The sequence below is a fragment of the Eumetopias jubatus genome, unplaced genomic scaffold (genome assembly GCF_037043125.1).
Source record: "Eumetopias jubatus isolate StellerSeaLion01/CBP00866 unplaced genomic scaffold, mEumJub1_p1.0 scaffold_7, whole genome shotgun sequence".
NCBI classification, from domain to species: Eukaryota; Metazoa; Chordata; class Mammalia; order Carnivora; family Otariidae; genus Eumetopias; species Eumetopias jubatus.
In genome coordinates, this window is record NW_028274813.1 from 57564007 (window position 1) to 57586546 (window position 22540).

Here is a 22540-nt window from a genome sequence, read left to right on the forward strand (position 1 = left end):
TAAAATCCAAATGGTCTATCAAGCTCCTGATTGGAAAGGTGTTCTATTTATAAAAGTTGACTAATATGACAGTGACAGTAGTTCATTCTTAATTTTTCTTATTAGTCAAGTCACATCATTATGCGTATACTGCTTTAAAAAGATAAGAGTGACTTTAAAAATAAAAGCAACTAAAACCTAAGGGCAAGTTCTCCCTAATTCTTCTCACCCTCCAGCCCAGTTACTGCTACTTCTAGGGTTCAGACATCCATGAAATCTCAACCTAAAAACATTTGAAAAGATAGAGGCAAGTTTTATGAGCAAAATTAAGTAAAATCAGAAGAAAGGTAGATGAAAGGAAACCCATTCCAGTTGGGCTTTTGACCCTCTGTGTAGCTTCAATTGAATCATTTCTTTCTGTACCACTCTTTCCTCATTTCTGAAGTAATAATTGCCATCTCACTATCTTGAAAGTGTGATTTAAGAACTAAATTCTAGGAATTTCTCTTGACCTCATTTTGCCATTTGAAAAATGATGGAATTGTATCAGACACTTCTAAGTTTGCTTTAGCTTTCAAATGCTAAATTTCAAATGCTCCAATAGGTCATAGGTTATTTTCATTAAGCTTAAAGACATCTTATCCAGAAGACCCCTAGCCAAGCATACCTATGTTATCCACACAGATAAACACTTAACTACTAACACAAACAGAATATTAGTATGGATTTCTTTAGGTCCCTAAGGAGATAGAACATCGGACTGAGAAATTTTGATAGAGAGTCAGGAAGTGGAAAGGCCAGGACTACAGGGACCTATCTAGAGAGAGGAGAGCCATGAAGAGGGCAAATCAAGGGGTCAAGGTTAAGAGTGCTTCCTTCATGGTAGATGTTCAACAGAGATGGTAAATTATCTTGGAAAGTAGAAATGGAGATTGTCAGTGCAAGGAGAGGGGAGACTCCACAAGAGAAATTTGTGGAACATTAAAGACTATTTTATCATGTTGAATTATTTTGTCTCAAGGTCTCATTGTCTCGATAATGATGTTTTTTTGAGAGAGAGAGAAAAAGAGAGAGCATGCAAGTGGGGGGAGAGGCAGAGGGAGACAGGAAGAAACTTAAGCAGGCTCCATGCCTAGTGTGGAGCCGGATGAGGGGCTCAATCTCACGACCCTGAGATCATGACCTGAGCTGAAATCAAGAGTCAGATGTTTAATCAGCTGAGCCACCCAGACTCCCTGATGATGATGGGTTTTATAAGAGTATGTCCTCGGGGCGCCTGGGTGGCTCAGTCATTAAGCAGCTGCCTTCAGCTCAGGTCATGATCTCAGGGTCCTGGGATCGAGCCCCGCATCGGGCTCCCTGCTCAGCAGGAAGTCTGCTTCTCCCTCTCCCACCCCCCTTGCTTGTGTTTCCTCTCTGGCTGTGTCTCTCTCTGTCAGATAAATAAATAAAATTTTAAAAAAAAAAGAGTAATTTTCAAAAATGAAACGTAATCATATAGGAGAACTTTCACCATATGAACAAATATATTATGAAGCTTAAAGTTGCTATTAAAAAATACTCTTATAACGAGGGCTTGTTCTGAGCAAGATTATGGTATGCAGAGAAAAAACTCATCATGGCATTCTCATCTCCCCCTGCTACCTTTGTCCCCCATCCACATCTCATCCTTCCCTTGGTTTTCCTCCACCACCCCCCACTTCTCAGTCCTGAATTCCTCAGGCAGCTCATCATATACACCCTCTCAGCCATGGACTAAGCCTGTAAATACTGCACTTTCCTTGAGAACGCCTCCTAGAAATGCGGTGCAGTAGGATGAGCATGGGCTTTGAAGTCAGGCAACATAGGTATGAATCCTGCTCCCCTATAAACATGGGAAAATAACATACATGTCAGGCAAGTGCTAACATTTAAAAATGCTATGTAGTTTAGAAGTGATAATATATTTAAAACACCTACCAACAGTCCTTGGATTACAGTGCATGCAAGGTAAGTGACTCTTTTCTCCTTGTTTCCAGAACAAGGATTCCCTCAGTGTGGTAGCAGCATGGTTGAAAATCATCAGATAGGGGCACCTGGGTGGCTCAGTTGGTTAAGTGTCTACCTTCGGCTCAGGTCATGATCCCAGGGTCCTGGGATCAAGCCCCGCACCGGAAAATCATCAGATAAGCTAATTCCCAATGGATGTTAAAAACTACTGGGAGTTTAATGAGCTAATACTTCCTTAATCACACAAGAAAAGAAAATGCTTAGAGACACCATACTTTAAATATAGAATGTCTAGTGGGGTGACAGGTAAGTAGAAAAGTTTAATTTTTAGGTGTCCTGTTGCACAGGTAAGATGTTTTCTAGAAAAACTTTGCATGGGAACTCTTCTGTCAGTGTTTTAGAAAACCAATTTTGCAATTTTGCCATGAGAAACTTGAAAAGTTTTCAGCTAAGAAAGATTTCTGATCTAACAGAACAAAAAGAAAGGGAAGCCAAAGAAAATTGTTTCAGAGGCAATTCTAATGGGGATTTCTTGATAACTTAGAAAGATCTTTTTATTCTTATGTACAAGAGAGAGTATATGAGAAAACCTGTTACTTGTCTTTGTGGGAAATAATAAGTGAAACTGAGGCCTACAAAACTGCCTGATTATAGGGTACCAAGAATAAGACTTGACGGCACTGGGGATTTTGTAACGCCTTCCCTGCTGTGAGTATATGGTGATTCATAAGAGAGAAATGGTATTTGTGGAAAGGGGAAGATAGAAAAGGTGAATCATGACCCAAAGGAAACTTAATCTATACCATATACTCATTTATATGAATGAAGTCATTCTTCTAAAAGTTTAAGTTAGTCATAATTAATCCATGACTATAGGATCTTTCTATAAGTCTCCAGTGAAATGGGAGTTAACATAAATATTCATGAAATTCAAGCTTATTTTAAAACCCACCATTTTGGCCTGAATTACTCAGATAAGACACTGACTGCTGAGCTCCTTCTGCATTAACTACCACCATAGAGTAGAAGCCGACACTATCCCTGGAGTTTCTTTAAGTGTATCTGAACATCTGATTACTCATAGTCTACAGCTCACAAATTATATAAACCTTTTGAGAATTGAGAGTCAATGCTTTCTTTTCATTTCCATTATATTAGAAAGTAATAGCATTGTCTCTGAAAGAAATTAGAGGCCCATGGCTAATATTTACTGTGGACAATCTTACTCAGAGTAATCCTCAATAAATGTCAATTGTATGCACAGTCTGCTAATCAGATACTACAGGAGCCCTGAAAGGGAATTATGACCCAGCAGAGACTTCAGTTTATATGCCTTTCCTGGAGTAAAAGACTCAGTGATTTCTCTAAGACTAGAATCTGTTTTCTGACTTTCAGGCAGAGCTTTTGCCCTGTCTCCTACCCTAGGAAGCAGGGTGCAGTATGAATATTTTGACCTTCAGGTTAGATCTGCACTTCCCAGCAATGTGGTCATGGAAAAAAGGCTAAAGCCCTTTGACACTCTAATTTCCTCACCCGAGAAATGAAAATACCACATGTAGTTCATACAATGGCTGTGAGGTTTAAGTGTATATATATATATATAAAACTTTCCTAAGGTTGTATCGCATAAGACAACCTCAACATTTCAGGGGCTTTCAAGGACAAATATTTATTTCTTGCTCTCCTCACTGAGCTGGGGCTCTGTGTTATTCTCGAACCTAATACTTAGTTCAGGAACAGGAATAAGAGGGCAACTGGATACCCACGAAACCCTTGAAACCTCTTAAAACCTCAGCGCACTGGATCCTTTCATTTTTACCCATATTCCAATCACCAAAACAAGTCCTGTAACCAAACCCAAAATTAATAAGGAAGAATATGTCACCTATCAAGAAGCAGAAAATGGGAAAGATAAACCAATTTCCAGAGCATATAAAACATCAAATAAAATCAGTGTGTCCTAAATATTGATTCTAACCCCTACTACCTCTCTAAGTCTGGATGCTCAGGTTTACAGATTATAGGTGTTCACTAATTAATTGTTCATCCATAAAATGGATGGCTAATAATTATCATCATACAAGTATACTATAAACAATAATACAGGTTTTAGTCTGCAAATGTAAACAATTTTCTTTTGGACGCTTGAGTCACATATTTTAATCACATGGATTTTAAACTGTATTTTTTTTAAAGTTTCATGTTAAATGATTTCTAACACTTTAGGTACTATGGGCTGCCCAATGCTGATTCTCAATATATAAGCTTTAGTAAAAGGTTGAAAGCACTAACATCTCCAGTAATGGCTTCTCAACTCTATTAAGATGTGCTTTAGTCGAAATAAGTCAATCAGAGGAAGACATGTATCATATGACCTCACTGATATGAGGAATTCTTAATCTCAGGAAACAAACTGAGTGTTGCTGGAGTGGTGGGGGTGGGAGGGATGGGGTGGCTGGGTGATAGACATTGGGGAGGGTATGTGCTATGGTGAGCGCTGTGAATTGTGCAAGACTGTTGGATCACAGATCTGTACTTCTGAAACAAATAATGCAACATATGTTAAGAAAAAAGAAAAAGAAGAAGATAGCAGGAGGGGAAGAATGAAGTGGGGGAAATTGGAGGGGGAGACACACCATGAGAGACGATGGACTCTGAAAAACAAACTGAGGGCTCTAGATGGGAGGAGGGTGGGGGGATGGGTTAGCCTGGTGATGGGTATTAAAGAGGGCACATTCTGCGTGGAGCACTGGGTGTTATGCACAAACAATGAATCATGGAACACTACATCAAAAACTAATGATGTAATGTATGGTGATTAACATAACATAATAAAATAAAATTTAAAAAAATGTGCTTTAGTAACAAAATTAGAGTCTCTGAAATAACGATTGTCACGACTTAGATGGGTGCCAGGAACTACTGTAGTATCAACCTACTGGCATAGATAATGCAGACTGAAATAATTTTAGGGGTAGTTTTGTGGTGGACATAAGTATAAAAAAATCTCAAAAAATAACAGCAAAAGGAAAGGATATCTTATAAGAATATATTTATTATCACCCAATATTAATTTTTACCACCAGCATCTTGTGTCAGAACTCCTAGGACTATGAGAAAAATGAAGAAACTATGATTAAGAAATAGGCGTTTCTACCTTCATCCAAAATTGCCACTTGCATGAAGGTGACTTCGAATAAATTATATTCATCTTTGTTCAGAATCCTTGACTGCATATCACAGTGAAATATTAAGTTGTATACTCACAAAATGCCTAGTTAAGAAGGATATTCTCTTGGGCTGATTTCAGTGATGAATTTAGACTTAATGTCTCTCTGTGAGAGTCTATATTGTATAGGACAGCTTCATTTATAATAAAATGCTTCAGTATTAAAATGACCCTGAAATAATAAAAGATAGACATGCAAAAAATGTCTGTTTGGAATGCATTTATTTATGTGTCATTCATCAAAAGGGATTAGTTATTCTCTAGATTAGTGCTATGCCACCATTACTGCCCTGTATAGATAAGACTTTTCACAGTGATTCTCCATTTTCATCTATCTTTTGAATTAAATTAAATTAATTTTTAGTGTACAAGAGAAGAAAAACTTTCCCAGGAGAGTCAGTTTCAGCCTGAGCTCTGTTCTTCAAGACCACATCTCCAGATCCCGGGGCTTTATGCATTCACTCCATAAAGCATTCACTTCATAATGCATTCACTCTCCTTTGATATCAAGAGCACATTGATTTAAGTATAAGAAACATTGTAGGGGAGAATCCTTAGGCAGGATGCATTACAGAATGTATTTAAAGAAATACAATGTTTAGAGGAATTTATAGGAATAGGCTTAAATGCAAGAAAACAGGCAACCAAAATATTTGTATGATTTTCAGCAAGTCAATATAAATCTTACGCAGCCCTCCAAAATTTCTCTCACCTGGTTTTTGACACTTAAAACTTCCTTCCACACAAGAGAGCAATGCTTTTCAACCCATAGTTGGTGATAATGCTTAAAGTATATTTATACTTAAGAATGATAGCACATTATAGTCCTAACAAATATACAAGTAATTAAAACCAAATCTTTTCCTGAAATCATGTTTTAACTGAGGAAAAGAGCAAGCAAGTTCTGAGCACATCAAGTAAAAAACAAAACAAAACAAAAACAAAAACAGGAAGGGAATCCATGAAATGGAGAAAGGAGCCCAGAAAAAGCAAGTTTGGTGCATCAAACAAGCTTCACTTATTTCAATATTTTCCTACAGTTGCAATGAGTGGCTGACTTCCACTGCATGATCCAGCCTCTGATCATGGTAGTGTGACCCACTGCAGCCCAAACCAAACTTAACGCTATTTTGGTGGAAAAGAGGATTTAAGTTGTGGGTATAAGTGTTACTGGAACCCATTTCTAAAAAAAGAGCCTCCTCATTGTATATACTAATTAAAAATAGGTAAATAGAATATTCAAGTATCAGGAAATCACATGCAGAGCTGTTCTGAAAAAGAGATGATAATAGAAAGGACATGACAACAACTTAATGCAAGGACTAAAGTAGGTCCACCAATGATAATGAGGCACATTTGGTTTCAGGACAAGAAAAAATTTTCTAAAAATTGAAGCTGTCCAAAATGAAGAAGGCTGCCCTCTGAAGTGATGAACTCCTTGATACTCAAATGTTAAGGGTAATATGAAAAGGATGCCTGATTAAGAGATGTGGAAGGAGTTTGTACCAACAACTGAAACTAAATTTAATGCTAAACACCTATAATTTCTGAGGCCACTAAGAAAGACAGTTTATAAGACATTGGTATGGGGCACCTGGGTGGCTCAGTCATTAAGCATCTGCCTTCGGCTCAGGTCATGATCCCAGGGTCCTGGGATGGAGCCCCGCATCAGGCTCCCTGCTCGGCGGGAGGCCTGCTTCTCCCTCTCCCACTCCCCCTGCTTGTGTTCCTGCTCTCGCTATCTCTCTCTCTGTCAAATAAACAAATAAAATCTAAAAAAAAAAAAAAAAGACATTGGTATAATAACCCAGAAAACAAAGGGGTTTTTGGAGAATGACTATAAAAATGGAAAAAATTTAAATGTTACCTATAAACCAAGGGGCCGGAAAAGACATGAACAAAGGCAAGACATGACTGGCAGTGGTAAGGAAGAGCAGGTAAACAGGCCACATGGGAATAAAATAATTAGGTAGGATTAAGAAAAGTTAGGATGGGAAAATTGATGCAACTTGACCAGGGCTGAGTGCAAGTGGAATAAAGACTTAGGGATGTGCAAATTAGGAGAATGAGAAATCAGCCTGAAATAAAGTTTCCCAAAATAGGGGCAAGATTTAATATATATTTCATGGGTGAAAAAAAAAAAAGAGTCCTATGGTCAAATATGTTTGAAAATACTGAGTTGAACACCATTAAACAGATTTCCATAGAGCATTAGCCATTCATCACAATTTTAAGCCTCCAAGAGAGGGAAACAATAAGCAGTGTCCCCATTAAATCAGTTTTTTACAGAAATCTTTAGGAACTATTACTTTTAAGAATACACAATAAAAAATAAATAATGAACTTAGAATTAAGAAATACTAGGCTTAGTATCTGATGGTGAATGAAAGCTTAGACTTAGAACATGGGCTTATACTCAAAGCCTAGTCATAATGAACCTAGCTAATTCACAGACTAGAAACAAAGAGTCTCAAGCCAATTTGGGGAGGAAGGACAGTAAAGCTAATCCCAAAAATTTTCCTAATGTCTTAAGCCTTGTTTTAGCACATAACTTATATAGTGAATTATTTTGCTGTGTAGTAAAAGCTCTACACTGCACCAGATTCTGTATTCTAAATTGCTGGCCATGAAAATAGGATTTGGATAGTTATTTCATAAATAAAATAAGGAACATGAGTTGGGAATACTTCAGAGGGCCCAGTTTCACTGTTTAAAGAAAATAATCATCCTAGCTACCATGTATCAAATATGACCAAGTACCAGATAATTTAATCCTCACCACAATTCCCACTTTAAAGGTGAGGAAATTAGAGATGAGACAAAATAAATAACGCTTCCAATATCTCCTTGCTAGTAAGCTGTAGGGCAGGATTCAAGGTCGGCCTAACACCAGAGCCTATACTGTTAAATGGTGGATGGTGCTGCTAGTCAGTGATTCAGAAAGCATTAAGGACTAGCAATTCACAGTAGACAAGAGAATAACAATTTTTCATATGGACTTGTTACAATGCATATACTATATCACTGGACCCTGCTTAAAACCCCTGTCTCTTCCCTTTATACTCAAAACCCATGACACGCATTATAAGGCTCTAGATTACAAGAACCTAAGTGATCTAGTCCCTGCCTACATCACCAGTTTTATCACTTGCTCCTCTCTCTCACTTATAGTGCTCAAGCCACAATAGTTCTACATCACACTATGCTCTTCCTTGCCTTGGGACCTTTGCCCTCGTTGTTCTCAGTGCCGGGAACAGTTTCTACCCCACACCCCTTCACATCTTCTCCCTCCAGTCTCAGCTTAAATGTCACTTGTTCAAAGAGTCAATCTTTTTCCGCTGCATCTATAATAGCTAACTCTCTCCTCTCCTCTCCTCTCCTACCATACACTCCCACTATTATCACAGCAGTATATTGCTTTGATTATATTAACCACAAACTGGAGTCTTTACTTACTTGTTTATTTTCCTCCTGCTTCACCAAACTGTAATTTCCCCGAGGGCAGGAGGTCTGTCTGGCTTACCCAGACTAGTTGAAGGCTTGGTTCCTAGTGACTACTCAGTAAATATCAGTTGGGTAAAATGAATGCCCAGTAGGTACTATGCAGTGAAGTCTGAAGAACAGAAGAGAAATCTGGGATTATTTATATATTTAGGAGTAATGGGCTTAAAGATGGTATGTAAAGTATGTGATGGTATATGGATGGGTTTATCCATGGAGAATATGCATAGTGATAAGAGGAAAGAGACTAAGCTAAAACTTTGACATGGTAACTATCATCCAAGATGGTCCACAATGATTCTTACTTCCTAGTTATCTAGTCCTTGGATGCTCCCTCCCAAAATGAATAGGACTGACCTATGTAACTAATAAGATATTGTACAAGAGGTAGAGTTTGAGTTGCAAGTCTAGGTCATAAAACACATTGCTCCTCCCTGCTCTCTCAGAGAGTCAAATGTCATGTCATAAGGATGCTGAAGTAGCCCTATGGAGAAATCAGCATGGCAAGGAACTGACGTCTCCTAATAGTCAGCACCAGCTTGCAGCACCTGAGTGAATCAGTGGAAGCATATCCTCCAGCTGCAGTCAAACTTTCAGATGACTGAAAAACTGGCTGACATCTTGTCTACAATCTCATGAGAGACCAGCAGTATGAGCAGTGGGGGAGAGGCAGAGGGAGAGGAAGAAGCAGACTCCCCGCTGAGCAGAGAGCCTTAATCCCAGGACCCTGAGATCATGGCCTGAGCTGAAGGCAGATGCAGAAGGCTGACTGAGTCACCCAGGTGCCCCAACAACAATATAGTCTTAATTAAGATTTCTCCAGCAAGAGAATACTACAAACCCCTCTTATGAATTTTATAAAATGCCATGCCATAGTTCATCTCTTCAGGCATTTTCTTAGAATAAATTTTTCATCACACATATCCTGCCTTGCCTTCTTAAATCAAAAGCCAGACAAGCAGATAGACAAAAGAAGTACACTATATTAAATAACAACCTTTTAATGTAGGGCATTTAAGACTATAGAAACTGTTGTGGAATTAGGAAAAGTATCTTATGCAACTCCATGACCAAAATTTTACTTTCAAAAACTGATTAGTCTGGATTGCTTCTTGGAAAAAAGGAATAAAAACATTTGTTGGGTGTCTGCTCAGTGTCGGGCCCTGAACTATAAGCTTTAACATGTCATCCCTTCTAAAAACCCTATGAAGTAAATATTTTCGCTTGCCCATCAGAGTTTCCTCATCTCAGTTTCTGCGTCCTTTTTTGTTTGTGGATTTGAAATTTAGGTTGGATAACTGTCATCAATTGGAGAACATCTAGTACAGACCAAGTAAACTACTTTCAACCTTTCTTAGGAATGATATACCCTCTACAAAGTGTAGACTATTCCAATGGTGAAGGGAGGAGTCTTTTGGGGGGACAATAAACATTTGGATTTTCAAATGGAGCAGCTTAAGTTTTAGAATCACAAGTAAATGATATTAGACCTGAAGGACCTGAGAGAACATTTATCTAAGCCCTCTCATATTACGGATAAGAAAATGAGATTCATTGGTACAGAATAATCTGTCAAATGGCCCATAGTGAATCAGTAGCTCAAGCAGAAGTAAAAATAGCAAAACTGCCTCCATTGAAGTTGCAACAGTGCTTGGCACTTAGTAGTTGCTCAGTAAATTAAATTAGGCTATAATGCATCATCCTAGAACAATTACAGTTCCACCAATATTTAGTGAAAACTGGGAGCTTTTCCCAGAAATTTGGTATGTTCACTTTCTTCCTTTGCAAGCCAATAGCATGAAAGGTTGAGATTTAAAGTAGCACCTAGCTTTTGCTGCACTGAAGAGAGGGACGTGGGAATGTTGCCATTTTCTTAGAGCAGGTAAAACCCCACCTCAAAATTTAGTGGCTTAAAAACACCAATAATCATTAATTTTATTTAAAAATTTCTGATTTGGGCAGGGATCAACTGAAATAGCTAATCTGTGGACTAGAGGATCCACTTTCAGGATGGTTCACTCATGGCAGGCAAGTTGGAGCTGGCTATAATCTAGAAGTTCAGCTAGAGCTGTGTACTGGATGCCCCACGACGTAGCTGCACTGGCTGCTTAAGCTTCCTCAGGGCATGGTGGCAGGGTTCCAAGAGCAAGCATCCCAAAAGACAGGAAGTGGAAGATGTCACTTCTTAAAGCCTGGGCCAAAGACCAGCACAAAGTGATTTTCACTACATTCTGTTGATCAAGTAATCACAGAGCCCTGATTCCAGGAAAGATGGTAAAGATGTCACCTCTAAATGAAGGAGTATCAGAAAACTGGTTTGCCATGTTTTAAAGCCCTTAAAGAAGATATCTTTTTACTGCAAATGTAAATATGATTCCATTTTGCTGATATAACAAAGAATTGAGCATTATTGGAGATGAGTCATAAATATCAAAGTTATAATCTATTCAAAGGTATTAATCCCATCACAATATACTAATCACTCCAGGCAGTCAAGAGACCTACTGGTAATGCTCAAACTTTGCCGCCATTTACTCTTCCACACAAAGAGGATAATAATAAGCTCTCATGGGAAGTGAAAAGGTTTATTCATAGCTAGAAAAGCAGTGTACTTATAATTTGCCTTAATAAATGCTTGTTTTTTAAAAAGATTTATTTATTTGAGAGAGAGAGTGTGCACAAGGGGGAGGGTTCAGAGAGAGTCTTATGCAAACTCCACACTGAGCATGGAGACTGATGTGGGGCTCAATCTCATGACCCTGAGATAAGGACCCTGAGATCACAACGGATGCTTAACTGACTGCGCCACCAAGGCACCCTAATAAATTCTTATTAAGAGTTAGTTATCTATATAATTTCCTACACAGGTGAAAAGTATAATTATTATGAGCGTAAATGATTTTGCAACATGAAGCCTTTTTTCTTTAATTTTTTATTGTTATGTTAATCACCATACATTACATCATTAGTTTTTGATGTAGTGTTCCATGATTCATTCTTTGTGCATAACTCCCAGGGCTCCATGCAGAACATGCCCTCTTTAATACCCATCATCAGGTTAACCCATCCCCCCACCCTCCTCCCCTCAAGAACCCTCAGTTTGTTTTTCAGAGTCCATCATCTCTCATGATTCGTTGACCCCTCTAGTTTCCACACCTTCATTCTTCCCCTCCTGCAATCTTCTTTTTTTTTTCTTAACATATACTGCACTTTTGTTTCAGAGGTACAGATCTGTGATTCAACAGTCTCACACAATTCACAGCACTCACCATAGCACATACCCACCCCAATGTCTATCACCCAGCCACCCCATCCCTCCCACCCCCCACCACTCCAGCAACCCTCAGTTTGTTTCCTGAGATTAAGAATTCCTCATATCAGTGAGGTCATATGATACATGTCTTTCTCTGATTGACTTATTTCACTCAGCATAACACCCTCCAGTTCCATCCACGTCGTTGCAAAAGGCAAGCTCTCATTCCTTTTGATGGCTGCATAATATTTCATTGTATATATATACCACATCTTCTTCTTCATCCATTCATCTGTCGATGTACATCTTGGCTCTATCCACAGTTTCTCTATTGTGGACATCGCTTCTATAAACATCGGGGTGCACGTACCCTTTCGGATTCCTACATTTGTATCTTTGGGGTAAATACCCACTAGTGCAATAGCTGGATTGTATGGTAGCTCTATTTTCAACTTTTTGAGGAACCTCCATACTGTTTTCCAGAGTGGTGCTACCAGCTTGCCTTCCCACTAACAGTGTAGGAGGGTTCCCCTTTCTCCGCATCCCTGCCAACATCTGTCATTTCCTGACTTGTTAATTTTAGCCATTCTGACTGGTGTGAGGTGGTATCTCATTGAGGATTTGATTTGGATTTCCCTGATGCTGAGCAATGTTGAGCACTTTTTCATGTGTCTGCTGGCCATTTGGATGTCTTCTTTGGAAAAATGTCTGTTCATGTCTTCTGCCCATTTCTTGATTAGATTATTTGTTCTTTGGTCATTGAGTTTGATAAGTTCTTTCTAGATTTTGGATACTAGCCCTTTATCTGATAGGTCATTTGCAAATATCTTCTCCCATTCTGTTGGTTGTCTTTGGTTTTATTGACTGTATCTTTTGCTGTGCAAAAGCTTTTTATCTTGATGAGGTCCCAATAGTTCATTTTTGCCCTTGCTTCCCTTGCCTTGGCAATGTTTCTAGGAAGAAGATGCTGTGGCTGAGGTTGAAGAGGTTGCTGCCTGTGTTCTCCTTTAGGATTTTGATGGACTCCTGTCTCACAATTAGGTCTTTCATCAATTTTGAGTCTATTTTTGTGGGTGGTGTAAGGAAATGGTCCAGTTTCATACTTCTGCATGCGCCTGTCCAATTTTCCCAACACCATTTGTTGAAGAGACTGTCTTTTTTCCATTGGATATTCTTTCCTGCTTTGTCAAAGATTAGTTGATCATAGAGTTGAGGGTCCATTTCTGGGCTCTCTATTCTGCTCCATTGATCTATGTGTCTGTTTTTGTGCCAGTACCATACTGTCTTTATGATGACAGCTTTGTAATAGACCTGGAAGTCCGGAATTGTGATGCTGCCAGCTTTGCTTTTCTTTTTCAACATTCCTCTGGCTATTCGGGGTCTTTTCTGGTTCCATACAAATTTTAGGAGTATTTGTTCCATTTCTTTGAAAAAAGGGGATGGTATTTTGATGGGGATTGCATGGATTGTGTAGATTGCTCTAGGTAGCATAGACATCTTCACAATGTTTGTTCTTCCAATCCATGAGCATGGAAGGTTTTTCCATTTCTTTGTGTCTTCTTCAATTTCTTTTATGAGTATTTTATAGTTTTCTGAGTACAGAATCTTTGCCTCTTTGGTTAGATTTATTCTTGGGTATCTTATGGTTTTGGGTGCAATTGTAAATGGGATCAACTCCTTAATTTCTCTTTCTTCTGTTTTGTTATTGGTGTATAGGAATGCCACTGATTGCTGTCCATCGATTTTATATCCTGCCACTTTACTGAATTCCTGTATGAGTTCTAGGAGTTTTGGGGTGGAGTCTTTTGGGTTTTCCACATAAAGTATCATATCATCTGCAACAGTGAGAGTTTGACTTCTTCTTTGCCAATTTGGATGCCTTTGATTTCTTTTTGTTGCCTGATTGCTGTGGCTAGGACTTCTAATATTATGTTGAATAGCAGCGGTGATAGTGGACATCCCTGCTGCGTTCCTGACCTTAGGGGGAAAGCTCTCCGTTTTTCCCCATTGAAAATGATATTCACTGTATGTTTTTCATAGATGGCTTTTATGATATCGAGGTATGGACCTTCTAACCCTATACTCTGAAGAGTTTTGATCAAGAAAGGATGCTGTACTTTGTCACATGCTTTTTCTGCATCTATTGAGAGGATCATATGATTCTTGTTCTTTCTTTTGTTAATGTACTGTATCACATTGATTGATTTGTGGATGTTGAACCAGCCTTGCAGCCCAGGGATAAATCCCACTTGGTCGTGGTGAATAATCCTTTTAATGTATTGTTGGATCCTATTGGCTAGTATTTTGGTGAGAATTTTTGCATCCATGTTCATCAAGGATATTGGTCTGTAATTCTCCTTTTTGATGGGGTCTTTGTCTGGTTTGGCGATCAAGGTAATGGTGGCCTCCTAAAACGAGTTTGGAAGTTTTCCTTCCATTTCTATTTTTTGGAACAGTTTCAGAAGAATAGGTATTCATTCTTCTTTAAATGGTTGGTAGAATTCCCCTGGGAAGCCATCTGGCCCTGGGCTTTTGTTTGTTGGGAGATTTTTGATGACTGCTTCAATTTCCTTAGTGGTTATAGGTCTGTTCAGGTTTTCTGTTTCTTCCTGGTTCAGTTTTGGTAGTTGATACATCTCTAGGAATGCATCCATTTCTTCCAGGTTATCTAATTTGCTGGCATATAGTTGCTCATAAAATGTTCTTATAATTGTATTTCTTTGGTGTTGGTTGTGATCTCTCCTCTTTCCTTCATGAATTTATTTATTTGGGTCCTTTCTCTTTTCTTTTTGATAAGTCTGGCCAGGGGTTAATCAATCTTGTTAATTCTTTCAAAGAACCAGTTCCTAGTTTTGTTGATCTGTTCTACTGTTCTTTTGGTTTCTATTTCATTGATTTCTGCTCTGATCTTTATTATTTCTCTTCTCCTGCGGAGTTTAGGCTTTATTTGTTGTTTTTTCTCCAGCTTCTTTAGGTGTAGGGTTAGGTTGTGTATTTGAGACCTTTCTTGTTTCTTGAAAAAGGCTGTATTGCTATATACTTTCCTCTTAGGATTGCCTTTGGTGCATCCCAAAGATTTTGAACAGTTGTGTTTTCATTTTCATTGGTTTCCATGAATTTTTTTAATTCTTCTTTAATTTCCTGGTTGACCCATTCATTCTTTAGTAGGATGCTCTTTAGCCTCCATGTATTTGAGTTCTTTCTGACTTTCCTCTTGTGATTGAGTTCTAGTTTCAAAGCATTGTGGTCTGAAAAAATGCAGGGAATGATCCCAGTCTTTTGGTACCGGTTGAGACCTGATTTGTGACCTAGGTTGTGATCAATTCTGTAGAATGTTCCATGGGCACTAGAGAAGAATGTGTATTCCGTTGCTTTGGGAAGGAATGTTCTGAATATGTCTGTGAAGTTCATTTGGTCCATTGTGTCATTTAAAGTCTTTATTTCCTTGTTGATCTTTTGCTTAGATGATCTGTCCATTTCAGTGAGGGAGGGTGTCAAAATCCCCTACTATTATTGTATTGTTTTCAATGTGTTTCTTTGTTTTTGTTATTAATTTCCTTATATAACTGGCTGCTCCCATGTTACGGGCATAGATATTTACAATTGTTAGATCTTCTTGCTGGATAGACTCTTTAAGTAGGATATAGTGTCCTTCCTCATCTCTTATTACACTCTTTGGTTTAAAATCTAATTTGTCTGATAGAAGGATTGCCACCCCAGCTTTCTTTTGGTGTCCATTAGCATGGCAAATTGTTTTCCACCCCCTCACTTTCAATCTGGGGGTGTCTTTGGGTCTAAAATGAGTCTCTTGTAGACAGCAAATCGATGGATCTTGTTTTTTAATCCATTCTGATAGCCTGTGTCTTTTGATTGGGCATTTAGCCCATTTACATTCAGGGTAACTATTGAAAGGTATGAATTTAGTGTCATTGTATTGCCTGTAAGGTGACTGTTACTGTAATTGTCTCTGTTCCTTTCTGATCTATGCTGCTTTTAGGCTCTCTCTTTGCTTAGAGGACCCCTTTCAATATTTCTTGGAGGGCTGGTTTCGTGTTTGCAAATTCCTTTAGTTTTTTGTTTGTCCTGGAAGGTTTTTATCTCTCCTTCTATTTTCAATGACAGTCTAGCTGGATATAGTATTCTTGGCTGCATATTTTTCTCATTTAGAGCTCTGAATGTATCATGCCAGTCCCTTCTGGCCTGCCAGGTCTCTGTGAATAGGTCTGTTGCCAGTCTAATGTTTCTACCATTGTAGGTTACAGATCTCTTCTCCCAAGCTGCTTTCAGGATTTTCTCTTTGTCTCTGAGACTCGTAAGATTTACTATTAGATGTCGAGGTGTTGACTTATTTTTATTGATTTTGAGAGGGGTTCTCTGTGCCTCCTGGATTTTGATGCCTGTTTCTTTCCCCACATTAGGGGAGTTCTCTGCTATAATTTGCTCCAATATACCTTCTGCCCCTCTCTCTCTTTCTTCTTCTTCTGGGATCCCACTTATTCTAATGTTGTTTCGTCTTATGGTAATGCTTATCTCTCGAATTCTGCCCTTGTGATCCAGTAGTTGTTTATCTCTCTTTTTCTCAGCTTCTTTACTTTCCATCATTTGGTCTTCTATAACACTGATTCTCTCTTCTGCCTCATTTATCTTAGCAGTTAGCACCCCCCCATTTTTTATTGCACCTCATTAATAGCCTTTTTGATTTTGACTTGGTTAGATTTTAGTTGTTTTATTTCTCCAGAAAGCGTTTCTCTAATAAATTCCATGCCTTTTTCAAGCCCAGCTAGTATCCTTAAAATCATGATTCTGAACTCTAGGTCCGACATCGTACTAATGTCCATATTGAGTAGGTCCCTCGCAGTCGGTACTACCTCTTGTTCTTTTTGTTGAGGTGATTTTTTTCTGTCTTGTCATTTTGTCCAGAGGAGAATAGATGAATGAGAGAACAAAATGCTAGCAGGTTAACAACATCCCCAGAAAATATACTCTAAACAAATCAGAAAAGACCTGAAACCTGAGGAAAAGGGAAAGAAAGAAAAAAGAAAAGGAAAAAAAAAGAAAAAGATAAAAACAGAACAAAACAAAACAAAAGAAAACAGAATATGATCAAATATGATCAGGCTGGTGCATAGATCAGTGCCACACACTAGATTTTGGGTGTATTTTGGTCTGTTAGAAGAAAGCACCTCCCAAAATTTTAAAGAAAGAAAAACTTATATATGATACAAAAATAAGGGTTGATATGATGAAGGGATGGTATATGACTGGAAAGATGAAAATATTAAAAAATTTTATAAAAGGAATTGATAAGAAGTTATTTGAAAAAAGAAAAAAAGGGAGAGAATGTGATCAGGCAGGAGACTAGAACAAAGCCATACACTAGAGATTTAGGGTATATTTTGATCTGTTATAAGAAACTATATCTCAAAATTTTAAAGAGAGAACAACTTATATATATATATGCCAAAAATAAGGGTAACTACTATGAAGGGATAGAATATGACTCTAAAAATGAAAAATAAAAAAGATTTTTAAAAAAAGGGATTGATAAGACGTTGGTTGAAAAAGGGAAAAAGGAAAAATTCAAGAAAAAAAAACAGTTAAAAAAATTTGACTTTGAAAGACTAAAGAATCATGGGAAAAAAGCCATGAATTCTATGTGCAGTATTCCCCTAGCTCTGGAGTTCTGCCATTCTCATTGATCTGTAAACTTGGTCTTGGCTGGCTGTTCTTTCTTGCTGATCTTCTCGGGAAGGGGCCTATTGCCGTGGTTCCCAAATGTCTTTGCCAGAGGTGGAATTGCCCCACCCTTGCCGGTCCGGGCTAAGTAATCTGCTCGGGTTTGCTCTTGGGAGTTTTTGTTCCCTGCAAGCTTTCGGAACACCTTTGGAGAACGAGAGTGAAAATGGCAGCCTCCCAATCTCCGCCCCGGGGGTTGAGAACTCGGGGCCCCACTACTGAGTGTGCCCCCAGAGAAAAGCAGTCAGTCACTCCCATCTCCCTGGTCTCCGGTGGCACTCCGTGCTCACCCGGCCTGTGACTGAGCATTTCTATCTCTGGCACCCGACTTAGTGTGGAGTCTCCAAACCCAGCAGATCCCTGCAGTGCGCTCCCGCACCGCTCCTCCCTGGGGAGGAAGGGGAGTCTCCCCTGATCTGCCGCTTGTTGGGTCCCTGCTGGAGGAGCAGTGGCCCCACTGTGCCGCGGATCACAGTTTATGGCAACCCTGAGCTGAGAGCCAGCGCCTCGGCTCCGTCTCTGCAGCCGGCTTCCCCACTCCGATACCTGGGAGCTCTGCTGCACTCAGGCACCCCCAGTCTTTCTGTGACCCCGAGTGTCCTGAGACCACACTCTCCCACGAGGGTTCCACCCCCTGCTTAGCCACTGGAGTGACGTCCCTTAGCAGAGCCGACTTCTAAAAGTTCCGATTTTGTGCTCCACGGCTCTATCACTTGCCGGTAGCGGCTGACCGGGGCTCCCTCCCCTGCCATCTATCCTCCTGAATATTGCCTCAGATTCATTTCTCTGCATGTCCTACCTTCCAGAAAGTGGTCGCTTTTCTATTCAGAGAGTTGCTGCTATTCTTTTCTTTGATCTCCTGTTGAGTTTGTAGGTGTTCAGAATGGTTTGATCCCTATCCAGCTGAATTCCTGAGACCAGATGAAATCCAGGTCTCCTACTTCTCCGCCATATTGCTCTGTCCCCCAACATGAAGACTTTGCAGGTTCCTGGACAACTGTCCATGCCTGAACTGGGGAAGCCTCCAATTAATTAATTTTGCTGAACATGCAGTTAAATATCAAACCTTATTTTTGAAATAGTTTTATGGGTTTTGAATTTTTACACAAGAGAAGCAATACTTAATGGATGCCATAGGATTTCAGAACTTCTTTGCAAATAAATCATGTTTTCATAATATATGCTTAAGTCGATATATAACATATTTGGTCAGTTTTCCCAGCAACAGTCCTATTCAGGAATTGAATTGTATCCAAGGGCAGAGTTTTTTAATAGTATTTAAGAATAGCAGAATTGAGAGGCATCTGGGTGGCTCAGTCATTAGGCATCTGCCTTCAGCTTAGGTCATGATCCCAGGATCCTGGGATCGAGGCCCGCATTGGGCTCCCTGCTCCAAGGAAGCCGGCTTCTCCCTCTTCTACTCCCCCTGCTTGTGTTCCCTCTCACTATATCTCTATCAAATAAATAAAATCTTAAAAAAAAAAGGAATAGCAGAATTGAATTGCCTTTCTTGCCATAACAATCAGGAAATTTTCAAATTTAACTAAGGTAGTGTGGGTGAAGATCTTAAAACTGGTTCTGCTTGTGAAGAGCAGCTAGTCAGCACCTTATTTAGACCACAGCCACAGTAACCAATTGGGATTTTCCCACAGGGGTCCTAGGACTTAAATTAAATGGCTTTCTACTAGGCAACTGAGACAAAAGAAAGCAGTAACTCTCTCAAGTTATGGAAAGATTGGTTAAATAAGATGAGATTTGTCCTAGCTAAAAATGGGGCCTACAGCTGAGAGGTTGGTTTCTCAGGGAGTGGGAAACAGAAAGCTCTATTATCCAGTTAAGCATTATCACTGCCAGAAAATAAAGTGTATCTAAAACGAGTCATACCCACCCAGCCAGTGGGCCACCTTATTTGTGTATGTGTATTTTATGCTCACACAGTGATTTTAAAGGCAGTATTATTCTAAATAGGATCTCCTTCATTCATTTATGTTTGTTACATACACCTCCTTCAGAATTTTAAATTTCTGATCTAGAGAATTACCTGGATTAATATAAATTTATTTTTAAGGATTTATCAAAGGGTACATTTGGTGTAAACTTTTTTAAAGTTTACAGCTAAAAGATGATACCATATGCCCTAAATCAGAATCTGTATGAAGCAGAATCCAAGTGGGTGATGAATACAGTTGTCAGAAACATGGCCTCTACCATGTCTCTACCATGTCTCTACCATGCTGTAAGACAACAATCTCCACACTGGACCTTTCCTTAACACACTAACACTTTCTCTGTCTTGTTTCTTTTTTTTTTTTTATGTTATGTTAGTCGACCATTCTTTAACACCATACACAAAGATAAACTCAAAATGGATGAAAGACCTCAGTGTGAGACAGGAATCCATCAAAATCCTAGAGGAGAACATAGGCAGTAACCTCTTTGACTTCGGCCACAGCAAATTCTTTCAAGATACATCTCCAAAGGTTAGTGAAACAAAAGCAAAAATGAACTTTTGGGACTCCACCAAGATAAAAAGCTTCTGCACAGCAAAGGAAACAGTCAATAAAACAAAGAGGCAACCCACAGAATGGGAGAAGATATTTGCAAATGACACTGCAGATAAAGGGCTGGTATCCGAGATCTATAAAGAACTTCTCAAAGCCAACACCCAAAAAACAAATAATCAAGTCAAAAAATGTGCAGAAGACATGAACAGACACTTCTCTGAAGAAGACATACAAATGGCTAACAGACATGAAAAAATGTTTATCATCATTAGCCACCAGGGAAATTCAAATCAAAACCACACTGAGATACCACCTTACACCAGTTAGAATGGCAAAAATTGACAAGGCAAGAAACAACAAATGTTGGAGAGGTTTTGGAGAAAGGGGAACCTTCTTACACTGTTGGTGGGAATGCAAGTTGGTACAGCCACTTTGGAAAACAGTGTGGAGGTGCCACACTGTTTAAATTAAAAATAGAGCTACCCTATGACCCGGCAATTGCACTACTTGGTATTTACCCCAAAGACATAGATGCATTGAAAAGAAGGGCCATATGCACCCCAATGTTCATAGCAGCAATGTCTGCAACAGCCAAACTGTGGAAAGAGCTGAGATGCCCTTCAACAGATGAATGGATAAAGAAGATGTGGTCCATATATACAATGTAATATTACTCAGCCATCAGAAAGGATGGGACTAGAGGAGATTATGCTAAATGAAATAAGTCAAGCAGAGAAATTATCATCTGGTTTCATTTATTTGTGGAACATAAGAAATGGCATGGAGGACATTAGGAGAAGGAAGGGAAAAATTTAAGAAGGGCATGCTCTGTCTTGTTTCTTGTCATCCTTTACTCACTACGGTTTAGAAGGTGTTGGTGAAATGCTGAGAATGGCCCTGAAATGGAAAGCAAAAACTTAAAACCCAAAAATGACTGTAGACTCCAAATCATAAATACATATGCAAAAAAATCTGTAAGTTTGGGCAAGAGAAAAAAAAAGTGGGAGGGGCATTCTTAACAAAGAAAGCAGATAACCACTGTAATAATAAGACTGAGCCAAATGATCTATTACCCAGAAAATTTCAAAAAAATTGTCCTGGGCTTCAAACAGCCCTGCTATTTAATTATGATTATCTTCTCAGTACAATTGGTCAAAATAGAAAACCACACTCATGGTTTGAGTCACTGATGTTACATAAAACATTTCCCTTCATTTGCTAATGTCAAAATATTCTGTCACTCATTAAAATACAAATTTAAGAGCCAATTTTTTACCATGTCCTCACCAAGATTTAGAGAATCACAGCACTTGTGAAGGAATTTAGAAACATGCACTGACTGTAGATTTCTCCAGAATCCATCCATAAAATAGTGAAGCGTTCTCTTTCTAATAAATTCCCCTGAAAACCACATACTGTGCTCACTGAAGCAAGAAGTAAAAAGAAATGATTGCACAATATTAAAGGTGGGAAGTCAGACCCTTTTCTCTATAGTACTTTAATGTTGAAATAAAAAGCACTGGGTAACCCTTGGTTCTTCCAACTGAGACACCAGTGTGTAGCCCCTCTTTGTGCTGCCAGGGTAAAGAGTCACTGGAGAGCCCATTCTCTCTCCATATTAAGGCACATTTTATTTTTTTAAAGATTTTATTTATTATTCATAAGAGACAGAGAGAGAAAGAGAGGCAGAGGGAGAAGCAGGCTCTGCACTGAGCAGGGATCCTGATGTAGGACTCGATCCCAGGACCCTGGGATCATGACCTGAGCTGAAGGCAGACGCTTAACCATGTGAGCCACCCAGGTGCCCCTAAGACACATTTTAAAGGCAACACTTCCAATTAGACTTTCCAATCTCACATTTTTTGATGATGTGATCTGCTTGTCTACTAAAAAGGTTAAAGAAGCAGATTTCGTTTCAGACTTGGACTGAAACTACTATCTGAATGCATTTCAGATTGGATGGGAGAGGGTAGTTTTCAACAAAATGTTATTTTGCTACAATCCAACAATACTCAAATATTTTAAAAGTCTAGGCTGGACTTTGAAATAAAGAATGGTGTTGCAAAATATCACAGATTCTCTATAATTGCTAGACTCACAGTAAGATTTCTACAAATCCTCCCTCACCAGGCATATTGAATGTTTCCACCCTTTCAGTGTAAAAAGTATATAAGATGTTTATAAATAAGCACTTGACAATCACCCATTGTATGTTTTAAGCATAACCAGTATCCACAATAAGGAGAATATTTCCTTACACTTTGTGTTAAAAATTCTTCAAATGAAAATATTTCCCCTATTCCTGTCTGCCTCCTCCCTCCATCACTACCACTAACAGGTCAAGAAGCA